Source organism: Pongo pygmaeus, chromosome 17 (assembly GCF_028885625.2).
Source record: "Pongo pygmaeus isolate AG05252 chromosome 17, NHGRI_mPonPyg2-v2.0_pri, whole genome shotgun sequence".
Lineage (NCBI taxonomy): Eukaryota > Metazoa > Chordata > Mammalia > Primates > Hominidae > Pongo > Pongo pygmaeus.
Window position 1 is genome coordinate 76326839 of NC_072390.2, and position 22042 is coordinate 76348880.

Here is a 22042-nt window from a genome sequence, read left to right on the forward strand (position 1 = left end):
GAGATTTCTGTTGAGAAATTATAATGATTCCTCACAGCTCATTATTTTTCACAATTTGATTAAAGGTTCTGTAACTTAGCTAACTCAGGTGTGGAAAAACATTTAGGCAAACACTTTTAAGTGGTTTTATGACATGCGTGTGGATGCGAACAGCAATACAAGTTAGAAATTCTTTCAGGAATTTTAGTCAGAGTCTTCCCTGAACCAACAGAAAGCCAGGTGAGGGAAATCATTTGATGGCAACAAAAGGACTGGGGCTCTCATCTATGCTCCTCCATCTACTAGGCAAGAAATTACAGCAAATGATAAACTCTGAACCTTGTTTTCCCATCCTTGAAACAGACATAATAGTACCATGCACTCTTTACTTCACAGGACGATTAAAATCACATCAGGTAGCACATGCCATAGTTTATGCAATTCTTAAAGACCTTAGAGATCATCTTATGAGGTCTGTAAATTTTGCTCTGAGAAGCTCCATTCAGGGTCCCCTCACAGCAAAATGAAGGCAGGGTTGAGACAGGCTCAAGGACACTGCTGCAGGATGGGTGGGGGCTCCCCCTCTCACATCTCTACTTTCGTCTGAGGAGTCCTCGATTACCTGCTTTACATAGTAGGCTCCAGAAAACCTTTCATACGAAGAAAATATCCAACAGTTTAAAAGGATGGAAAACCACTGATTTATCCCAACTGGCTTATTTTACAACGAGAAAAGTAAAACCCAGAGAAGCTAAATAACTTCCCCAGCTTTAAGTAACTACAAACTGGCAAGGCAGATGATTGAATCCAAGCCTTCTGTTTCCAAGTTCAATGCCTTTTCTACTACACCATATGGTGAAGTTACACAAATATTACATACTGACATGCAAGTACTAAGAACCAGGAAAGTTTTGTATAGGAGATATGACATCACCTAGACAGTGCGAAAATTCCATTCAGCAGTATAAAATGAATTTGTGTACTTATTCAATAAATATTAAGTGTCATATATGTCCCAGACATTGTTCTAAGCACTGCTTTCAGCCCTATAAAATTCAGTTTCCAACAAAGAAGTTATGACATCTAAGCTTAACACTGGAATAAAACATCCTCATTTTTGCTGAAATGGATGAATAATTAGTATAGTAGTATAAATGTGGTTATTGCCCATGCAAAAATACCTCTTTAGTTTCCGCAGTGAAATAAACACTAATCTGCTTGTACCTGGGCCCACTCTTTCTAAAATTTCTATTATTAATTTGCTCCTTCTATCAAAGGCTAACATGCCACTTGTGGAGTACAGTCCATCTACTTTCACCTTGAAGGAGCTGGATCCTGCAAGCATCTCCTTTCTCTTCTGTGTATTTATTTTCTCTCTTTCTGGTGATCATTTTGCAGCACATAAATATGCTCCAGTGACAGTCATCTTAAAAATAAAACAAAAACCTTCCTTGCCCCCATGACCAACTGCCACTCAATTTCCTTTCTTCCTTTCCAAGCAAGTATTTTTGGAAAGACTTGTCTGCAGTCACTGTGGCCTTCCCACCCTTACCCCCACCCCATCTGTTGTCAAAGGCAAGCTCCACTGCTTCTCCCCTCTGGAATATGAGAACAGGGATCCTGCCATTCACCATGTATCCCAGCACCTGAAACAGCACCCAGCATATGCTTAGCTCAGTAAATATTTGTGGAATGAATAAATCATCTAGAACCATATAGTGATTTTGTGAAATACATAATGTACAGCTTGCCTGTTTCTCATATATTTCAGAAAGATAGGTCACAATATATGCCAAATTTTACTTGATTGCAAATTAAATTACTTTAGCCACTATTTGAAAAAATTTGTAATGGCCCAGAATGCTAGAGTAAAGCAAACGTATAAATGTAATATAAGTCCTACCAAACTTGCGACAGGATATTTTTGTATAAGTTGGGAAAATAATTCTAAAATCCATTTTGAAGAATAAATATTTAAAAATAACCAGGAAGACTTGACAAAGAAGAATAATGTGGATAAAACTGCACTGCCAGATATAAATTCTGTGTTACAAAATAACAGTAATTAAAACAGCGTGAATCTGGCACAGGGGATGAGAGATCAAAAACAGAATACAGAGTTCAGAATTGAGCTCAAATGTATTTGGGGATTTGGTAAATAAAAAAGATAGCATTTCTAATCAGGGAAGGAAATAGTGGTTATTCAAGACAATTGCCTAGGTTAGGGAAGGAAATAGTGGTTATTCAAGACAATTGCCTAGGTGCTTGCTAAATAAATAAGTGTCTCTCCCTTACTCCTCACACAGAATTCCAAATAAATTCATAATAGAAAATATAGCATTGGAAAACCTTTTTCTAGCCTTGGAGTGAGGAAGGCCTTTTGAATATATCAACAAAACTACAACCATAAAGAAAACCACTGACAGATGACAGACGCTACTTAGAAGTGAAAAAAATATATATATGGTAAAAGCAGAACAAAGTAGAATAGGAAACCCTGTCAACAAAATTAAAACACAAACAAAAATCTAGCAAACACTTTTGCTATGTACATATGACAAAGGGTTACAAAAAAGTTATGTTTCATCAACAGGGAAAAGAATATCCTGAGACATAAATAGGCAAAAGAAATAGATAATCTACAAAATAATAAATAGAAATGGTCAGTAAACACATGAAAAGATGGCCAGTCTCATGAGTAATCAGAAGAATGCAAGTTAAACTACTGAATTTTGTTTACCTATTAACCAGCTAAAATTAAAAAGATTGACAATACACTGGGGTTTGAAAGGGGATAGACAATGGAAGTCTTATGCGCTATTAGTGAGAGAATAAACTAGTATGTTTCTGAGAGTTGGTTTGGCAACTAATATAAAATATCCATTAAGGGAACAATCAGACAATTAATACATAATACAATTTGCAGAGTCATTTGTAATTGAAAAAAGTCCATCAGTAGGAGATTATTGAATATGTAATAATTGATCCATACAAGGAACTATCATAGAGACCTGATTATGGAGATCAACATTTTTGAAATGTAGAGACAGACCCACGGTGCTCGCTTCAGCAGCACATATATACTAAAATTGGACTGATACAGAGAAGATTAGCATGGCCCCTGTGCAAAGATGACACGCAAATTCGTGAAGCATTCCATATTTTTACAAACCTGCACGTCCTGTACATGTATCCTGGAACTTAAAATGAAAAAAAAAATACAAATGAAAAAGAAAACATAATAATCCAATAACAAATGAAATCAGGCAAAAATTTGAAAAAAAGATAAAAAGACAGAGATTCACAATATGTCAAGTGGAAAAAGCAGATTCTAAAACTATTCTACCTCAATATTTCTTGACCCAATCCCCGTCCTCCATCTCCATCATTACTCTGCAACATCCTCTCTCTCCTGGTCCTCCAGCCTCCTCTCATGCCTTCCTCCTGTTGATCTTCCACACTGCAGCTGTGGGGAAAGTCCTACAATGCTAGCATCTGAATCTTTTGCCCCTCACTTAAAAATTGTAATAGCTTACCATTGCTCAGAAGGGTTACTGCCCTTGCCTGATCTGCTCACACCTCCAGCCCCCTCTCTTGCCTCTCTCTCCCACTTGCTCTAGTGACCTTTTCAGTTCTGTTCCCACCCCACCCCACCCCCGACTCCAACCTTGCTCCTTTGCACTTGTTCTCTGTGTGGAAACTTCTTGCTCACACTCCACCTCCCATCTCCACATTGTGCCCATTAATGCCTCTAGACCTTTATGCACTCAGCACAGACGTCATGTCCTCAGGGAAGTCTTCCCGGTTTACCCACTCTAAATCAGCTCCCCTTTTGTATACAGTCGGTATCTGCAGATGCAGAAGCTGTGGATACAGGCTGGCTGTAAAGGACTTGAGGGGTTGAAGTATCCACAGGGAGTCCTGGAACCAATCCCCATGGATACAGAGGACAGGCTGTAGTCTCACAGCTCTCTTCCTTCTTCCTCAGTCACCTTGTTACAGCTTGGAATTATGTATTTCTAGATTATATCATGACTATCCATCTCCCTCTCCATGCTGAGGACAAGGACCATGTCTCTTTTCCTCATCATTATATCTTTGCTATATATTAAACACATTTTAGGGACTGACATGATCAGACACTGAAGCATCTTGAGTGAAGAAAGGAAAGGCTAGAATAAGGATTTGCTACTCTATTACTTGACAATTGGTAAGAAATAGACGAAGAGCTATAAGAACTTTTTAATTACTATGGTAAAAAAATGTGGATAATTCATCACAAATTTTGAACCATGAAAGCAGCAAGGTATTTTTTTCCTAGTATATTTGTCCTTCCCAAATCAGAGACTCAGTTGTGCACTGTCTGGCTGTTGCACCTCACTTCCAGAAACAAGAGGGCAGTGTCATCCCCAGTGGCAGGATCACTGCCCAAGTCAAATTTGCAGCAAACTGTGGAATTCTGATGCTGAGAACCAGACCCTCTTGAACCTAGTGGCCTTACTTCCTAAATGTTGTCCATAATGAAGCCAGTTTTATTTTCCATTTGTAAACTATAAATCAGAAATTCAATGTTGAATTGATTCCAGATTTCTTCTTCTTACTCTCTGTTGCCATGTTCCTAAGATAGTCTCACTTTCTTGAAAAATTTCACTATAAACCAGAAAAGGGGAAGATCAACTACCCCTTCATCTTCTTTCTCTTTTTCTAGGCTTTCCACACCACACTTCACAGTGCCCGCCAAATCCAGCCATACCCACCTAGGAAACTCAGGACAGACATTTTGCTTCCCACAGCCATCAAGTGGCTCCCAGCTCAACAATGTATTTTTAAAATTTGGAATTGTCAATGTTTATCTGTCAATGCAGTGAAGAATCCAGGCCTTTGCATAGAGCCCAGCCGTTTCTCCCAGGTAGGCTACTCTTACCTCACTTAAGAAGGTGAAGGATATTTGAAGAAGACGACTGCAGTGGTTTAAGGTGGCTAATGGTTTTATTTTTTAAGGATGCAAGAAACTTACAGTGCATTTTGGCATCAAATACAAATTATATTAATTGTGTATAGCTGTAGGCAGATTGGCACCTGTGGATAGTGGGTGGTTGAAGATTTATAGTCAATATTTAGTCAACAGCTCAGTCACTGTCATAGAAATGTCTCTGACTTCTTTTAAACATTATTTGCTACTTCATGTTCATAAGTTTAGGTAATCATTTTCCTGACCAGTTATATAAAAATAATTTTTAAAATAATACATCTCAAAGACGTTTGACATAATAGAAAATGGGGTTGGATGTGTGCTTATATACATGGTGTAACTGAAAGAGCATATTTCCAGTTGGCAGACCTGCAGCAGACCATTTAACATTTCTAGAACTAAGATTCCTTACCTGCAAAATTTAAAAATAAACCAAATTAAGTCCAAAGCCCTACTCTGCTTCTCATTAATTTTTTAATTTACATAATAATCTGATGGTATCTCACAGCATTAATCAGATCTGACTTGTGTTTTAGGCATCTGAGTTTGTCATACTTTACCCACTCCCTCTACCTCCCCCAAGTTCAGGCCCTGGGAGCCAGAGATTTTGTTTCATTCATTTGTATGTTCCCTGCTATACCCAGAAAGTGCCTTGAATGCTCAGGTGCTCAGAACAGATTCCCAATCGAATGCGAGTGGCCAGGAGTGAGCGGTGCCCCTAACACCACAGTTATATAGTCAGGATTGTCTCCCCAAAATTCCATTGTTGAGGTTCTACCCTGCAGGACCTCAGAACACAATTTTATTTGGAAATAGGGTTCTTACAGATGTAATTAGTTGTTAAGATGAGGTCATTAGGGTGGGCCTTAATCCAATATGACTGGGGTCCATATAAAAATGGGAAACTTGTGCACAGACACACACACACAGGAAGAATGTCATGCAAGGATGAAGGCAATGATTGGGGTGAGGCTTCTACACCCCCAAGGAATGCCAGTGATCACCAGCAAATGCCCAGAAACCAAAGGAGAGGCTTGGAACATCCCTCAGAAGGAAACAACCCTGCAAACACCTTGATCTTGGAATTCCAGCCTCCAGAACTGTGAGACAACAGATTACTGTTGTTTAAGCCACTCCATCTGTGGTACTTTGTTACTGCAGCTCTAGGAAGGAATATGCTCACTGCTTTACCACTTGCTGCCTCAATAGAGGTAGAGCAACAAACTCCTCAGGGCCTCCATGGTGTTTACCAATGTCGCTGCCAGAGGGCTGAGCCCACCTGGCAGTTGTCACCATTATCTTCATCCTCATATAATCTCTGCATCTGACTACCTCCCTCACCCTGTCTCTCTCCATCCACCCTCCTGCTTGGCCTTGGCGTATTTCAATATTCTCCACCTTTTCTTGGAATAGTCCTTCCACCTCCTTGACCTAAGAGGAACCTGTGTTCCCCTGGAGGAAACCACTGTCTAGAATCTGCAGCTACCTTCAGTGGAGACTACTGTTCATTCACACTCCTCATGCCTCAAGGCCAAGACTTTGAGTTGTTCAAGACTACTTCTTCCTCTTCCCTTTGCAAAACCTCCCACTTCTTTAAGGTTCACACTGTACCCTCTGCCGTCTGTCCCCTGGCCATAGTTACATCATTCACAGATACTGAGAGAAAAGTGGTAAAGAATGCAGGCTCTGGGGCCAGGCTGTCTGGGTCTGAGAACTAACAGACTTCACACTCACTAGCAGTGGTGCTTGGCAAAGTTTACAAACCTTTGTAACCCTCACTGTTCTCATCTATAAAATAAATGTAACAATAATATATAAAATTCATAGTGCAGTGCCTGGTACTTGATAAGCACTGAATAAACATTAGCTATTATTATGTGAGTTTTTAGGACTGAGTCATCTTCATCTGCACCTTAATGACCATATTCTTTGTCGATGCCTTCCATACATGTGGGATGATCCATCCCAACCCTGGATTGTTGGTTCTTTGATCTCCTTACCTCCAATGACCTTCTCCTTCACAAGGCCTGAACCACTGATGCCCCTGGTCACATTCCAGCCTTGTCAACTCCGAAATCTGTATTACCTCCAACTTCTGAAATTAAAAAGATCCCCTACTCCGATCACAGATGTTAATGTTTTGTCATATGTGCTTTGTATTTTTTGAAATAAATTTATCTACTAGTAAAAATATATATATTTTCAAATGCTCTCACTACAAAAATTATATGACCTTGGCCAGGCGCAGTGGCTTATGCCTGTAATCCCAGCACTTTGGGAGGCCGAGGTGGGCGGATCATGAGGTCAGGAGATCGTGACCATCCTGGCCCATATGGTGAAACCCTGTCTGTACTGAAAATACAAAAATTAGCTGGGTGTGGTGGCACGTGCCTGTAATCCCAGCTACTTTTTCGATAGTGTTAGAAACCATCACCCTCTGAGACTGTGCACTGGCCTTGCAGTGAAGTGAAGATTGTTCCCCAATCTCTCTCCAGGCATAGTATCTCTCCTGTGCACTCACACACTGTGTGTGTGTTCATGCACACACACCATGTGGAGAGGTACATCTTGGTAAATTAGGAACAAGCACCACTGAGGGCATTCAATTCACTTTAACCTTAATAGCTATTTCTTAGAGAGACTACAGAAGAGTGTTCTCTCTCTAGTGGCTGCTGCTATTAATAGTATTGCCCTTTCCTCTCCTGAAAGAGTATTAGTTCATTCAGAAAAATCACCATCCAAGTTAGAAGCCATAAAAATCATTTTCCAAACTCTTCCTTCCTAGGTATTCTTCTGGAGATCAATAATTTAATTTACTAAAAATTAACAATTTTTTAAAACCTCTATGGTACCTTCACCTGTTCATCCTTTTTTCTAAAGACCAGTTTTTATCTGCTCAGAGGGCTTAAAACATTCTCTTGTACTTTTTCAAACTCAGCCTCATCACAGCCCACTGATATTTCCAGAATCAACAGTGACTTCTAGGAATCGAGCTCCTTTCTGTTAGACAGCTCTCCCACAGGGTTACACGTGTTGCCTCCAGATGACTTGGCTTTCATCCTGGAGTTTGTAATCAACCCAGGGTGTGGATATGTGCTGCAGGTGAATTTTTAGCAAACTTGGAAGATATCTCCACATGAAGCAGGTAGGAACTTCAGTCCATAAACACACATGTGCAAGACACCAACTTTATTTTTTCATTATTCCCTTTCCATTCTGAGCCTCTATCCTGCAGAGGTAGCAGGCAGTTAATCCCCAGCAAACAGCAACTCTGCTTTTCCTGGGGTTGACTTAACTTCCTGGGGCCAGGGGAAGCCTTCATAGTAGTAAGACATTGCTGAAGGCATTTGCAATTTGTCCACACAGTCTCCTCTGAGACATCTCTCATTGCTGTCTGTTTATCCCTTCAAGCCTGGCTGTTCTTGCCACTATGTATGTTCCCGAGGACCATGAACTATTTGGTTTCTATGCTGTACTTGGGCACCAGAGTCTCTGTGAAACTATCCAAGACCCCAGATATAATGTGCTGCCAGTTACTCTAGTGGGAGAGATAGGTGTTGCTTCCATGGGCATCTAGCCTAGGATATAAGAAACAGATTGCCCAACCTTAGTATCTTCTGGATTCTTGGGGGTTGACTACTTCCCTAAGACTTTCTCTGGAACCCACCTACATCTCTGCCCTCCTTACTCCCCTTCCATCTATTTCCCATCCTCACCCAACCTCCCCATAATGAAGGAATATTTTATCTCATCCAGGAGAATAATTTTCTCTGCCTCATAAAATTTCTTCCAGGCATTTTTCCTGGAGTCCTCCTGGCCTGGCCCACCCGCTCCTGAAGCAACAAAGCACATGACTGCCTGCTGCAGCCCTGCAGCCCTGTGGAGTTTCTTGAGCATCCAAGGCCCTCCCAGGGCCTGGATACTCTCAGGGCTCTCTGGCTGGCTCCTTTTAACCAATCCTGCCTCCATTTAAATGTCACTTCCCTGACCATCCTATGTAGCCACCCATCACCCTCCACTACCTTGCTTGTTACAGTTCATCATTTTTTGTTTCTTTCTTGCTTGCCTGTTTATTGTCTGTATTCCCTCTGGACTGTAAATTCCAGGAGGACAGAGACTGCCTCTGTCTTGTGGTTAAGAACACAAACTTTGGAGCCAGCCTACCTGGGTTCTAATCTCTGCTCTGCCACTTACTAGCTGTGTAACCTTAGGCAAGTTACTCAACCTCTGTGACTTGGTTCCCTCATCTGTAAAATGAGGGAAACACACCTCATAGAGTCATTACGAGAATTAAATGAGTCAATGCCTGGCACACAGTAAGTACTAAAAAGTGTTTATTAAAAGAAGTATGTAGCACTTAGCATAATGCCTTAATCGTAAGAGATGCAGGAAACGTTTTTGTTGAAAGTAGGAATTAATAAAAGAATGAATGAATGCTACAACTCCAAACAAATGTAGTCTTCCGACTGTGATTCACTTGCTCTGCTAGCTAAGTCAGAATGCAACAAGATCAAGGCTATTTGTTTGAATCCTAACAAGGGCAGCGGAACTTATGGCCTCGTACCAACTAACTACATCCCTATCCTGTGTAGCCATCTAGCAATTGCATTGTGCTGTTTACAGGCTGTAATGAATGAGAGTCTGAATGGGTCAATATTTGTCGGTCACAACTAGTATACGAATCATACATGGTACATGTCTTATTTACTCTAATTTTGTAGTTTTATCTGCTTTGTAAATGATAGTTCTTGTTTCTAATCATCCTATAAAAACTATGTAATTTGCCAACAATTCCAGAACCTGAAAAGAGTAATATCAATTTAATTATGGTCTTAATTTATATACATATATCTATATGTACATATTTACTCAAGTAGCTGGTTATGATTAGGAGATCATAATTAGAAGATTAAATGATGAGCCAAGTATTTAAGGGATAATCTATGGAAGTGTCTGAAAAACCTTTCTGCTGATCAGCATATTGACATTTTATTTTGAATGTGTAAAAACAACAACAAAAAAGGAAAATATAAGATATTTAAGAAGATATAAAAATGGTTCTTACAGATGAGTTATTACGAGTTTAAGATGGTCTCCCCTATCTACAGAGCACAGGCCTTCTTGTTTTATTCATTTGTGGGCTTTGAGACTCCTGAGTATATACTTTTCTGTTGGGTTTGCTTTTCCTCTGTCCACTCCAGGTCACTCTACAGGAATCAATGGCATTGTCAGCATGGCCCAGTCACAAAGAAGCATGGCCCAGTAAGAAAGAAGATTACACTAATATTAACAAATAGAAATGAGTTGGAAGGATGTATTTACTGTGGGAAGATCTGGCTTATATCAATATGTTCTGAGTGGCCAGCACAAGACTGCCAGGGAAGACAGGGTGGTCCCCTTGACCCCATGATGAAGGGAAAATTACTATTTCCCTGGCCCAAACTTATCAGCTTTTGAGGAGCACGGGGTTATCATGGGTAAATGAGAGTCCCTTCATCTACCTGTTCATAGAGTACATTTGAAGTTTAGTCAAGCATGGAAAATATGAAACTTTTATCCACATGACTAATGGAATGAAGACATAAGTCAGACACATTTTGCAGTGACCAACCTCTCTGATCCTGACTGCACAGTAATTCACTAGTAATACACATTGGGTTTTCAGTGGGGTTCACAGAACACCAGCAGTTGTCTGTACCTCACAGAGCAGGACGTCTAAGTTTAGTGAATGTTCCTCGCAGCAACATGTTCTATATTCCACCATTAATTCCATAAAGTACTCGAGTAGCCTAACTTCTAATTTAACGTCTTCTTTCTGCTTTCCTTGGGTCTCATGTTCCAATTCTAAAATCCATATAGCTAGAAGGCCACATATGGAAATGATATCTCCCTGTTACACTTGACTTTGTGTCAATGATACATTTCATACCTTTCTTCTCCAGCCTGAAATCCCATCATGTTTTATTCAGCTCACTGGATCAAAATTACATCACCACATTGTTTCCCCACTGGAAAATGTACTACTGCCATTTTTTTCATGGAAATCAGTCTTTAATATTTGTTCACTGATCTTCACCTCCCCCACCAATGCCTCTTTCCACTCCTGCCTAAAATTACTCATCATTCCAATAAGTTAATACATTGGAATGGAAAAAAATTGATTTCAGTCTCAGGGATCAATTTATGATCATCTTAAATCAGCCTCTTTTTAACTGATGAGTCTACTGCAAATTGCATACCTTGGTTTACTCTGTAAAAAATACAATTACACTAAGGCAAAGCTGGTTATGACTCATGTATAATGAAATGAAAACAGTATCATCATTAAGCACCAAATAAAGTCATGGATTCCGTGTATTATTCTGTCAGTTTTAATTGAATTGCATTTCCCCCTTTCAGTTCTTAATTATGCAGTTCATGCCGAATCTTTATTTTTATGCACAGAATGGGATAATGTTCCCTTCCTCCTTACCTTAGTGTCTAAAAATATAAGCCTATTGAGAACAGAAAAGTCTTTGTTGGTCTTAATTAAAGCAAAACACCTGCTTTTATCCTGGGATCTGAATGTGTTGCTGTACTGTGAGACTGTTACCAAGTGAGGGGACAATAGGGCTGCTTCCTGTTGTATGTCCACCTCTCTGACCTGTAGTCTCAGCCTCTTTCCAAATTCTATCAGAAGAAGAAAACATCACACTATCTGGCAAAGGAGGTCCATGGGGCCTCTCCAGCCTGCTAATGAGCATTAACTCTTGTCTAGACTGTCAGGTCTAGACAGAGCAAGGCAAAGTAGATACTGCTTAACTTGGGGGCAGATATGATTAGTGAAATAACAGTCAATCTGAAAATTCATTCTTTTCTTCAGTTAACTTGTGAAAGACCTAAAGGCAAAAGCAGGACTCTCTTCTCTGATATATGTCGCATAACAGAGATTATGTGCGAGTGAAAATGAGCAAAGGGAGATGGAATATCTATCGAACCTAGATTTAAAGGAAATCCTGCTACCACAGTGTAATTTCTGCACTGAAAAAGAGACAAAGGGAACACAACCTCTACACTCCTCTCGTTCCATAATTGTGTTAGCTGGATCGAAAGTGCTTCTGCCAGATTCAGGTAAATGCATCACCCTAATACCTGCACAATTTTATTTCTAGGATTCAATTCTCAGAAGGCAAATGTTCTTGTGTAAAGATATCAAGTCATAGTGTTAGGAAGTTATTCATCTTGGACCATATAATAAAGGCTATCTTGGGATTGAGAACCAAAGAATGAGCTCTGGTCAGTCTTTGGTGTCCCAATTGTATTCGATATAAACTGAAAGATTATTATCATTGGCTCGAAACCCCAAATGACAAGGGTCTGACTCATAATAAGTATTTAGCGGGAAAGAGGAAGTGGCTGCTATTTAGACTTAACCTTAGAGTTGAGGGATTGGCTTCCTCGGGCTGAGAACATTTGATCTAATGCGTTGAAGGGCTGGCCCTCCCTGGAATATCTCCTACCTCTGGCATATCAAACTATGCGCTCCGTGCAGCTGCATCTCCAGCATCCATGCTAATAGAGGACACTATCTTGGAATGAGAAGAGGCACTAATCATTCTTGTACTTATTTTACCCATGTTCAAACTCATCTGCCAATATTTCCTTGTGCAATGTGCTGCAAAGCATTCTAATAAGCTTATTCCAGTTCCATCTTTTTTAAATTCCCAACCTATCCTTTGATAAAAGTGAGGAGAGAAAGGAAAATGCCCAAGAAATAAGAAAAGGGATTTAGGATGGGAAGAAGGAACTCACATTTATTGCGTTCGTTTATGTTACAGGCACTATTGGGTTCTATACATTAGTGACCCGTTTTTGTTTTTGTTGCTGTTGTTTTTATATCAATGATCAGGGGTTTGTGTGCGTGTTTACACACATATATTTATGTAGAGGATAACAGGGAAACAAGATAAAGTGACTTAGATATTAGACAACCAAGGGTTAAATGTAAATGCTAGGACATGACTCTACATATTTATAATATCCCTGACTTCAGATTCTACAGTAACAGGTAGCTGGTAAGTCTATAAATAATGTTGATTTTCCATGTTCATTGTTCCTAATGTTGCAGACTAATGCATATGCCACGGTAACATCTATTTCAAATCAATTTCCTACAAATGCCTTTCACAACTATTTTGTTTTTATTAATAAATTAAAACACAGCATATTTGAGAAATGTATTTTTGTTCCATGCAAATTCACAGAGATCAAAAAGATTATGAAGGAGATAAAATTTGCATTTACAAGAGACTCTCCTTCAGAAGCGTTTATGAAATTATTCTTTCACTATTCAAAATAGGAAACCATAAAACAAGGAGATTATAATAAATCCTTGGCAAAAATTTACATGAATACTTCCTGCCAACATTTTAATTAAGAATAATAGGTTGGCTTATCAAATATAATTGAGGGAATATTGACCAAAGGTTGGTTTATCTAAGGGGCAGGCAATGGAACATAAGGTTCTAGTCACAGCCTCTCTCACATTTCCCCTTGACTCCCTTTGTAAAGAGACATTTTCCCTCACCTTGCCTTCTCAGACCTAGAAACAGATAAATTAGAAGGCGCAGCTGGATCTGACCCCCAGGTTCTGTGGAAGTGGAAAGCATTCTGGTGCTGATGGAACTTTTCAAAGTTAGACACTAAAGGGATCCCCATGCCTTTGGGGATCCAGTAGGATTCTCATGCCAGAGGAAGGCTCATTCTTCACCCTGCTGTAACTTGGGCTTCAGCAAATTCTCTGATAAGATTTACTGAAAAACTTCCAAATGTAGGACAACATAGATTTCCCCTGCCAGCACAAAGGAATAACTTTCCTGAGATTTAAAAACCATCACATATTCAAGGGAAAAAAAAAGGAATTTGACGAGCAAAACTACCTCATGAAATACATCTCTTGATTCCTTAATGTCATCCTCTTTATGAACCAGATTTTCTATTGGCCTAAACTACTCCCTGATTATAAATTAAGCACCATATGAATAACTTGCCTGATGGTATTACAGTGATCTAAGGTTAATGTTTAACTATTAACAGAAAATAGGATTCCAGGTACTATAACCTGAGAAGAGTACCATTAGGGTACCATTTAGAAAATTCTGCTTAAGTCTTATAATAAGGGAGCAACTTAACTGCTAGAGAAATTTGAGCCAATGAAGAAATTGATGTGAAACGAATCTATCCCCTGGGCTGGGGTATTTTATGTTTCAATATTGAAACTTGAACATTTTTTTACACCAGAAAAGTTATTCTTAGTAGTTGGCAGAGTAAATCCATGTTATCGTGCATTCTGAAGCAGTTCAGCTGAATCTAATTAGAACATCTGCAGATTTATGCAGCTTTCTGTATATTAAAGTCCTAACCCTTGTGAAATAAATATTTCTCCTCAATCCTTTATTTTTACCCTTCTCAGGGTTAATCAGACTAATATGGTATAAATTTTAACAATCATTTTTATGATCCCAGGATGAATGGTGCAATACAAGTCTAAAATATCAAGATCTTATAAATAGTGTCAGTATGTACTGGCTTTCAATGCCTTCCTCCTGGCCATCAATTTTGGCTTAGAGAAAGGGAGACAATTATGAACTCAGTCACTCAGTCACTTGCTTCTTTTTATTAGTTTTTCAGAGATTTTCAAGGTGATCCATGCATTTCTGGGATGTTGAGGAGAACGTGTTTGGTCTTACTGTCTCTCGATAGAGAATTCATTGAATCATGTAGGCAATTAAGCAAAAAAGGTCAGTTTGGTTTTGCCACTTAGACAAATTACTCAAACTCATGTAGAAAATGAGTGTTTTGCTAGAGTTATCTTTAAAATACTTCTTAAGAAACAAGGCTACCATGTTTCTTGGGTAACAAAACACCTAGATGTAACACTTCACATTAGGACTTTTGCCTTAACCAGCCTTCTATGTTAGATCAGGCTGATAAGTAATTTCTACTTCAGTCATGTAATACCTCAAGGTGTTACCAATTAGTCTTAAAATTAGTTTTATCTCAGGCTGAGAAGCATTGTAGCAAAAAGAGGCCTAATCCTGGAGACAGAGAGCCCTGTGGAAGCACCAGCTATATCACTGGTCAGAAGTGAACCACTGTGCAATAATCACACTACCTAGAAGCTTAGATAATTCATGGGTAAAGAAATACCATTTGACCCAGCAATCCCATTACTGGGTATATATCCAAAGGAATATAAATCATTCTATTACAAAGATACATGCACACGTATATTTACTGCAGCACTATTCACCATAGCACATTAATGACAGACTGGATAAAGAAAATGTACATATACACCATGGAATACTATGCAGCCATAAAAAGGGATGAGATCATGTCCTTTGCAGGGACATGGATGGAGCTGGAAGCCATTATCCTCTGTAGACTAACACGGGAACAGAATACCAAACAACACATGTTCTCACTTCTAAGTAGTAGCTGAAGAATGAGAACACATGGACACAGGGAGGGGAAGAACACACTGTCAGAGTTGTGGGGGGCAAGAAGAGCATCAGAATAAATAGCCAATGCATGCGAGGCTTAATACCTATGGTGGGTTGATAGGTGCAGCAAACCACCATGGCACACCTTTACCTATGTAACAAACCTGCACATCCTGCACATGTATTCTGGAACTTAAAATACAATTCAAGCATGGACAAGGACTTCATGTCTCAAACACCAAAAGCAATGGCAACAAAAGCCAAAATTGACAAATGGGATCTAATTAAACTAAAGAACTTCTGCACAGCAAAAGAAACTACCATCAGAGTGAACAGGCAACCTACAAAATGGGAGAAAATTTTCGCAACCTACTCATCTGACAAAGGGCTAATATCCAGAATCTACAATGAACTCAAACAAATTTACAAGAAAAAAACAAACAACCCCATCAAAAAGTGGGTGAAGGACATAAACAGACACTTCTCAAAAGAAGACATTTATGCAGCCAAAAAACACATGAAAAAATGCTTACCATCACTGGCCATCAGAAAAATGAAAATCAAAACCACAATGAGATACCATCTCACACCAGTTAGAATGGCAATCATTAAAAAGTCAGGAAACAACAGGTGCTGGAGAGGATGTGGAGAAATAGGAACACTTTTACACTGTTGGTGGGACTGTAAACTAGTTCACCCTTGTGGAAGTCAGTGTGGTGATTCCTCAGGGATCTAGAACTAGAAATACCATTTGACCCAGCCATCCCATTACTGGGTATATACCCAAAGGACTATAAATCATGCTGCTATAAAGACACATGCACACGTATGTTTATTGTGGCATTATTCGCAATAGCAAAGACTTGGAACCAACCCAAATGTCCAACAATGATAGACTAGATTAAGAAAATGTGGCACATATACACCATGGAATACTATGCAGCCATAAAAAATGATGAGTTCATGTCCTTTGTAGGGACATGGATGAAATTGGAAATCATCATTCTCAGTAAACTATCGCAAGAACAAAAAACCAAACACCGCATACTCTCACTCATAGGTGGGAATTGAACAATGAGAACACACGGACACAGGAAGGGGAACATCACACTCTGGGGACGGTTGTGGGGTGGGGGGAGGGGGGAGGGATAGCATTGGGAGATATACCTAATGCTAAATGACGAGTTAATGGGTGCAGCACACCAGCATGGCACATGTATACATATGTAACTAACCTGCACATTGGGCACATGTACCCTAAAACTTAAAGTATAATAATAATAAAATAAAAATAAAAAAATAAAGAAACTACTAACAGAAAATTCTATGATTCCAGAGTGAGGAGTAATGCATCTGATCAGAGAAATACATGGTTTATTACTTAAAAAGATAGGTGTATTTTGTCTTTGAATCTTGAATTTTAATTATTTGTTTTGAGAATAAAGGCCACTAACCCACCAAAATATAATAAGGTCTGGTTAAGGAGGAAAACCCCTAGGGAAAGTTTTCAGCCGATTTCTTCAATATCATATTACAGACTCCCACATATAGAAATCCAGAGTGGATCTGTAGGGAGCAATGAAATTCTACATCGTGATATGAGGCAAGATATTGAAAATGCTATATGAAATCTTGGTTCTGTCACCCAAGATGCAATAATAATCCATGGGTAAAATAAGGATTTACCCACCAATTTTAAAGATTAAATAAAATAATGTGTATAACTAGTACATGATCAATAAATGAGAGCTGAGATACAGAGATGGGACCTTTAAAAATGGAGCATAAAAAAGAGACCCTTTTCCTTGGCAGTTAAAAAAATGGAACATTTGTTTAATTAAAAAAAAATTGTCAACTGTTTTTTTTTTTTAACAAGCTCCGGCAAATTTTATTAAGGGGAAATTTTGCATGGTTTATTTTTCACCAGTCTGTTCTGGCATGCTTCTAATGGTGTCAGAATCACCTGGATCAATGACAGCCAGTGTGCATACTCTGTAGTTTTTTTCCTCATGCTGTGCCCACTTCAGTATTATTGCCACTGTAGTGATGGACACCAGTTTTAACCAACATTGCATAGTACTCTATTTCTGATTTCTTCGAAGTTGGACAGTTGTTACAGAGAATGACCAATTTCGCTTTGCCTTGTCTGATCATCTTCAGAGTCTGCTTGTACCCCAGCACGTGCTTTTCACTTTTTATAACAAGTTAGAGCCTAGAATTGATCAACTCCAGTGACTTTTTTGTCTTCTTTGCAGCCACTATCTTTCTGCCTTAGGTGCGGGACGGCCCCCAACCAAGAGCTGCTGCTAAGATGGCCCGGGAGCGAGAAAGGCCATTGTCAACTCTTAAAAGACTGTTATAGGGTTGGGTTTGGTGGCTCATGCCTTTGATCCCAGCACTTTGCAAAGCCAAAGTGAAAGATGGCTTGAGGCCAGGAGTCTGAGACCAGCCTGGGCAATATACCAAGACCCCCATCTTTAAAAAATAAAAATAAAACCCTAAAAATTAGCTGTGGTAGGCCAAGCTACTCCAGGAGACTGAGGCAGGAGGATTGCTTCAGCCCAGGAGTTCAAGACTGCAGTGAGTTATGATCACACTACTGCACTCCAGGTTGGGTGACAGAGCAAGACCCTATTTCTAAATAATTAAATAAAATAAATTTTAAAAAACTATTATAAACAAATTCCATCAGGTTCTTCTAGTCAATCAGTGCTTTAAAGCAGTGGTTCTCAAAGTGTGGAGCCTGGATCAATGTCAGCAGTATCATTTGAGAACTTGTTAAAATGCAAATTCTTGGGTCCCAAGGCCTACAGAATCAGAAACTTCTAGGATGAGGCCAAGCAGCCTGTGTTAACAAACCTTCCAGAGGACTGTGCCACATGCTTAAGGTTGAGAAACACTGTGTTAAGCCTTCCTTCAAATATCAGCATAATTTCAAGGCTTCCACTGTCTCAAGGGTCTTGCAGAAGGTCCCTTCTTTGTCTGTTAGGATGTGCAGATTCCTAGTAGATTTGCTGAACAATCTGAGTCTCCACTTCCTCCTTCTTGGCATTCATCTCCTGCTCTTTATTCAGGACTAATTGATGTTCACACTGGCCAATTAGTCAATGCTACAATTCAAATGGCCCCAGCTGTATCCAGAATTAACATGAAAGCTTTCCTAAAATATTTGAGTGGGTTTAAAAAAAAAATCACAGATTTTCCTTTTCAAAATAAGCATTCGGGCCCATTTTTGTTCAAGTATGAAGGTGAATTTTTCATGTATTATTTCCTTAATATAATTATTTTATGTGTTCGTTAAATACAGAGACTGCTAAAACTTGCTTGTTGAGACTTTCACAAGTTGATAAGGAATAGGATAAAATGGACATCTCCATTATTTAACTACCCTAACCTGCTTATCAGTCTCATCTCACTCATTAGTTCATTCTACAAATATGCATCAAGCACCTATTATGTGCCAGGCACTGCTCTAGGTATGAAGGCTTCGGCCATAAACAAGATAGATGGGGTGAGATTGGACAGATTGGAGGGGAGTCTCTTCCTGCTACAGCTTGCATTGTAGTGGAGGACAGAACACTATAAATAAATCAACAAATTAATAAGTACAATAATTACAGGTTGTATTAAATACTCTGTAAGATAGAAACAGGATAATGTGATAGAATCTCCGGAAGGGGTGGCTTCCTTAGACAGGGTGGTTGAGAAAGGTGTCTTTAGGGACATTATATCTGAACTTAGTCCTGGAGAGTGAAAGGAGCTACTTAAACGAAGAGGTGGAGGAAAGTGGAGGAATTCAGGGAGAGGATTATACAGCAAGCAACAGTTCTGCACTTTATGAAACATGAAATAAAGCCATAGTAAGTCAGCGGGAAAGAGTATTGGGGAAACATCATTAAAAACAAAATCTCCTCCCAACACAGAAAACCTCTCTACAGACTAGAAGAGAAAGAAAGTAATCTTATTATTGAAAAAGCATTGAATATGTTAACTATCACAGGTAATCCATTAAGAGATTCCAAAATTCAAAAGACATCTCATCCTCTTACCATGTGGTACATACTTGTCATCAAGATAAACAATAACTAGTCCTCAAGTAAGAGGACTTGGCAACATCATTTGTCACACATAGCTCTTCCTAAATTTACTTGGTAGTTGAGGTGACCATCTGTGTTAACTATTGGCTTTATTCAACAGAAAAATAAACTTCTCTTTATGATAAGAGATAGGTTTGCAACTTGGAGTGAGGCACATGCCCTCTCACAGAAATGGAGAAATAGGGGCACTATCTTCCTTGATTCCATTTGAAAAAGATGGCTCCCAGGGCCTTGAGAAAGACATTCCTGGGTCTAAAACTGGCCAGAAGCTTATTTAGCTTTCAAAAAGATTTACATATATTTCACAGAGACAGAGAAAGAAGTTAACAATTACAAGTTTTCTAAGTAAATGCTCTAAGAATAAGAGGTTGGGGCGGGAGAAGTCCTTCCTTCTATTTTCAACAACAAGAATTAAGACTCTTAATTTTAAATTGTATTGGCCCTTACAAAAGGCATGTTAAAGTAACAGGGACCAAATTATGCAGGATCTTAGAAGAGTTTGCCTTTTATCCTCAGAGAAATGGAAACCCACTGAAGGTTTGTAACATGATCAAACTTATATCTTTAACAAGGCATTTAGCCACCGATAGAATGTACTGAGAAGGACACAACGTCACTTTTGTGATAATTCTTGTTAAAAATGCATAACCCAATCCAGTCATAGAAAACAGCAGATGAACCTAAATTGGGGAACATTCTATCAATCAACTGACCAGTACTTTTAACAAATGTCAATGTTATAAAAGGAAGACTAAAGATCTGTCACAAATTGAAGGACGCTAAAGAGATATGACAAGCAAATGTAATGTGGGTCACTGGATTGTATCCTGGACCAGAAACATTAGTGGAAAAACTGGTGAAAATCGAATAAGGCCTGTAGCTTAGTTAATAGTATTACATCAATGTTAATTTCCTGCTTTCCAAAATTGGTTATATATGTAAGATGTTAAAATTAGGAGAAGTTGGATGAAGAATATATGAGAACTCTCTGCACTATTTTTGTAACTTTTTTATAAATTTAAAATCATTTCAAAATAAAAAATTTAAAAGCGAAAGAGCTTTAAAAACATTTTAAAATATCATTTAGGATACTGAGTTAATAAATTATTAACGGGGAAAATAGAAGTGGGGAGGCCAGATAGGAGGCTAATGAAAAAAAAATTGCAAGAAATAAGGGTTTGAAGATGGTGGCAGAAATTATGGAGAAAATTAAGAATCAAGATGCATTTTGGGTTCAGAACTGACAGTACTGGTGTATCTATTGAGTGTGAGAACTGTAGGACAAAGGTAGTTTCTAGAACTTTGCATAAGTAACTGTTGGGATGTGCCATTTTTTCAAAGAGAAGGAACTAAGAGAGACATAAGGTTTTAGGCTGGATGATCTCTGGTTTCAATCTCTCCTCTACAATGTTATATCACAAATCCAGCTCCCTCTGAGAGAGCAGCGAGCATTGATCAATGTTGTAATGAATGATATATGATTTTAACATTATTCTTCATAGAGGTGGCCACAGACACTTCAAATCCCAGTTTAGACCTATGTACAAGGTACAACCATCAAGTAAACTAGTCTAAGACTTGTTTCTTACCAGTTTAGTTTTTAGATTGATTTTTCTTTTCCTCCTCTCACCCCATTACTTTAGATAGCAAACTAGTCAGCAACAAGTTGTTAATCAGAACCCTGGCTAAACCATTTGGTCCTCTTAATTTAGCCAACTGTGGAAGCCAAAAAAAAAAAAAAAAAAAAAATAAAACCCACCACCTATTTTTTTACTCAAAAAGTCAAATTGCACTATGTGGACTTATAGATTGTCTAATTTTAACTAAACTAAACGTCACAAAATTGACAAGTATGGATAAAAGATAATACTAATACAAAAAAAGACAGACCAGACCTTTTTAATTCTAGCATCAGCTCCTCATCTGCCACACTACAACTTAAAAGCAAGCACAAATTTAATCAGAAAAAACAGTAGCATCTGACTCTATATTTTTAAAAGAATAAATAATTACAACTTACCCCTTCCAGGAAAGGATGACTTTTTACAGAAACTGAAAATGTCTTTACTTTTGAAAAGAAGTCTATGCTATGCCTCCAACCCATTCTGAGCATTTTTGAACTGGTTGCTTAGAAATTTTTTCGTTAATACATGATTTTGCCACCATAAACCATGCAAGTCTTCCAGACAGTTCTCACTGTGGAGAAGGGAGGTCCCTACAGTGCTTCTGTGTCCCACTCCGCAACCTCATCTCCACTTTTCCAGAGATTTTAAGACCCTGACTTTTAAGGGGACAGGCACCTGTTTCTGTCTTTGCTGGCCTGAGCCTGGGACAGGCTCCTTCAGCATGATCCTGTGGCAGTCCCGGGGAAAGGATGGCACATCTCAGCAGACCCTTTGATGGGGACATTTGGACTCAGAAGTCACACCACTTGGATTCACAAAGTGGCCCGGCCGCTTGCCAGCTCTGTGACCTTAGGCAAGTTGTGTATCTCCTTGAGCCCCAGTTTT

General features: G+C 38.9%; 1 protein-coding gene, 1 non-coding gene and 1 pseudogene across 3 annotated transcripts in view; 2 read left to right on the forward strand and 1 right to left on the reverse strand.

Annotated features, from left to right (window-relative positions):
• The window catches only part of CDH20 (cadherin 20), a 223918-nt gene that overhangs the window by 56176 nt on the left and 145700 nt on the right, over window positions 1–22042 (forward strand). The window lies entirely within an intron of this gene.
• On the forward strand, window positions 3037–3145 carry LOC129019244 (U6 spliceosomal RNA). The gene has a single exon (XR_008495575.1). It is a non-coding gene; the product is annotated as a U6 spliceosomal RNA (small nuclear RNA).
• LOC129018793 (large ribosomal subunit protein eL30-like) overlaps window positions 17349–22042 on the reverse strand; it is a 66058-nt pseudogene continuing 61364 nt past the window's right edge.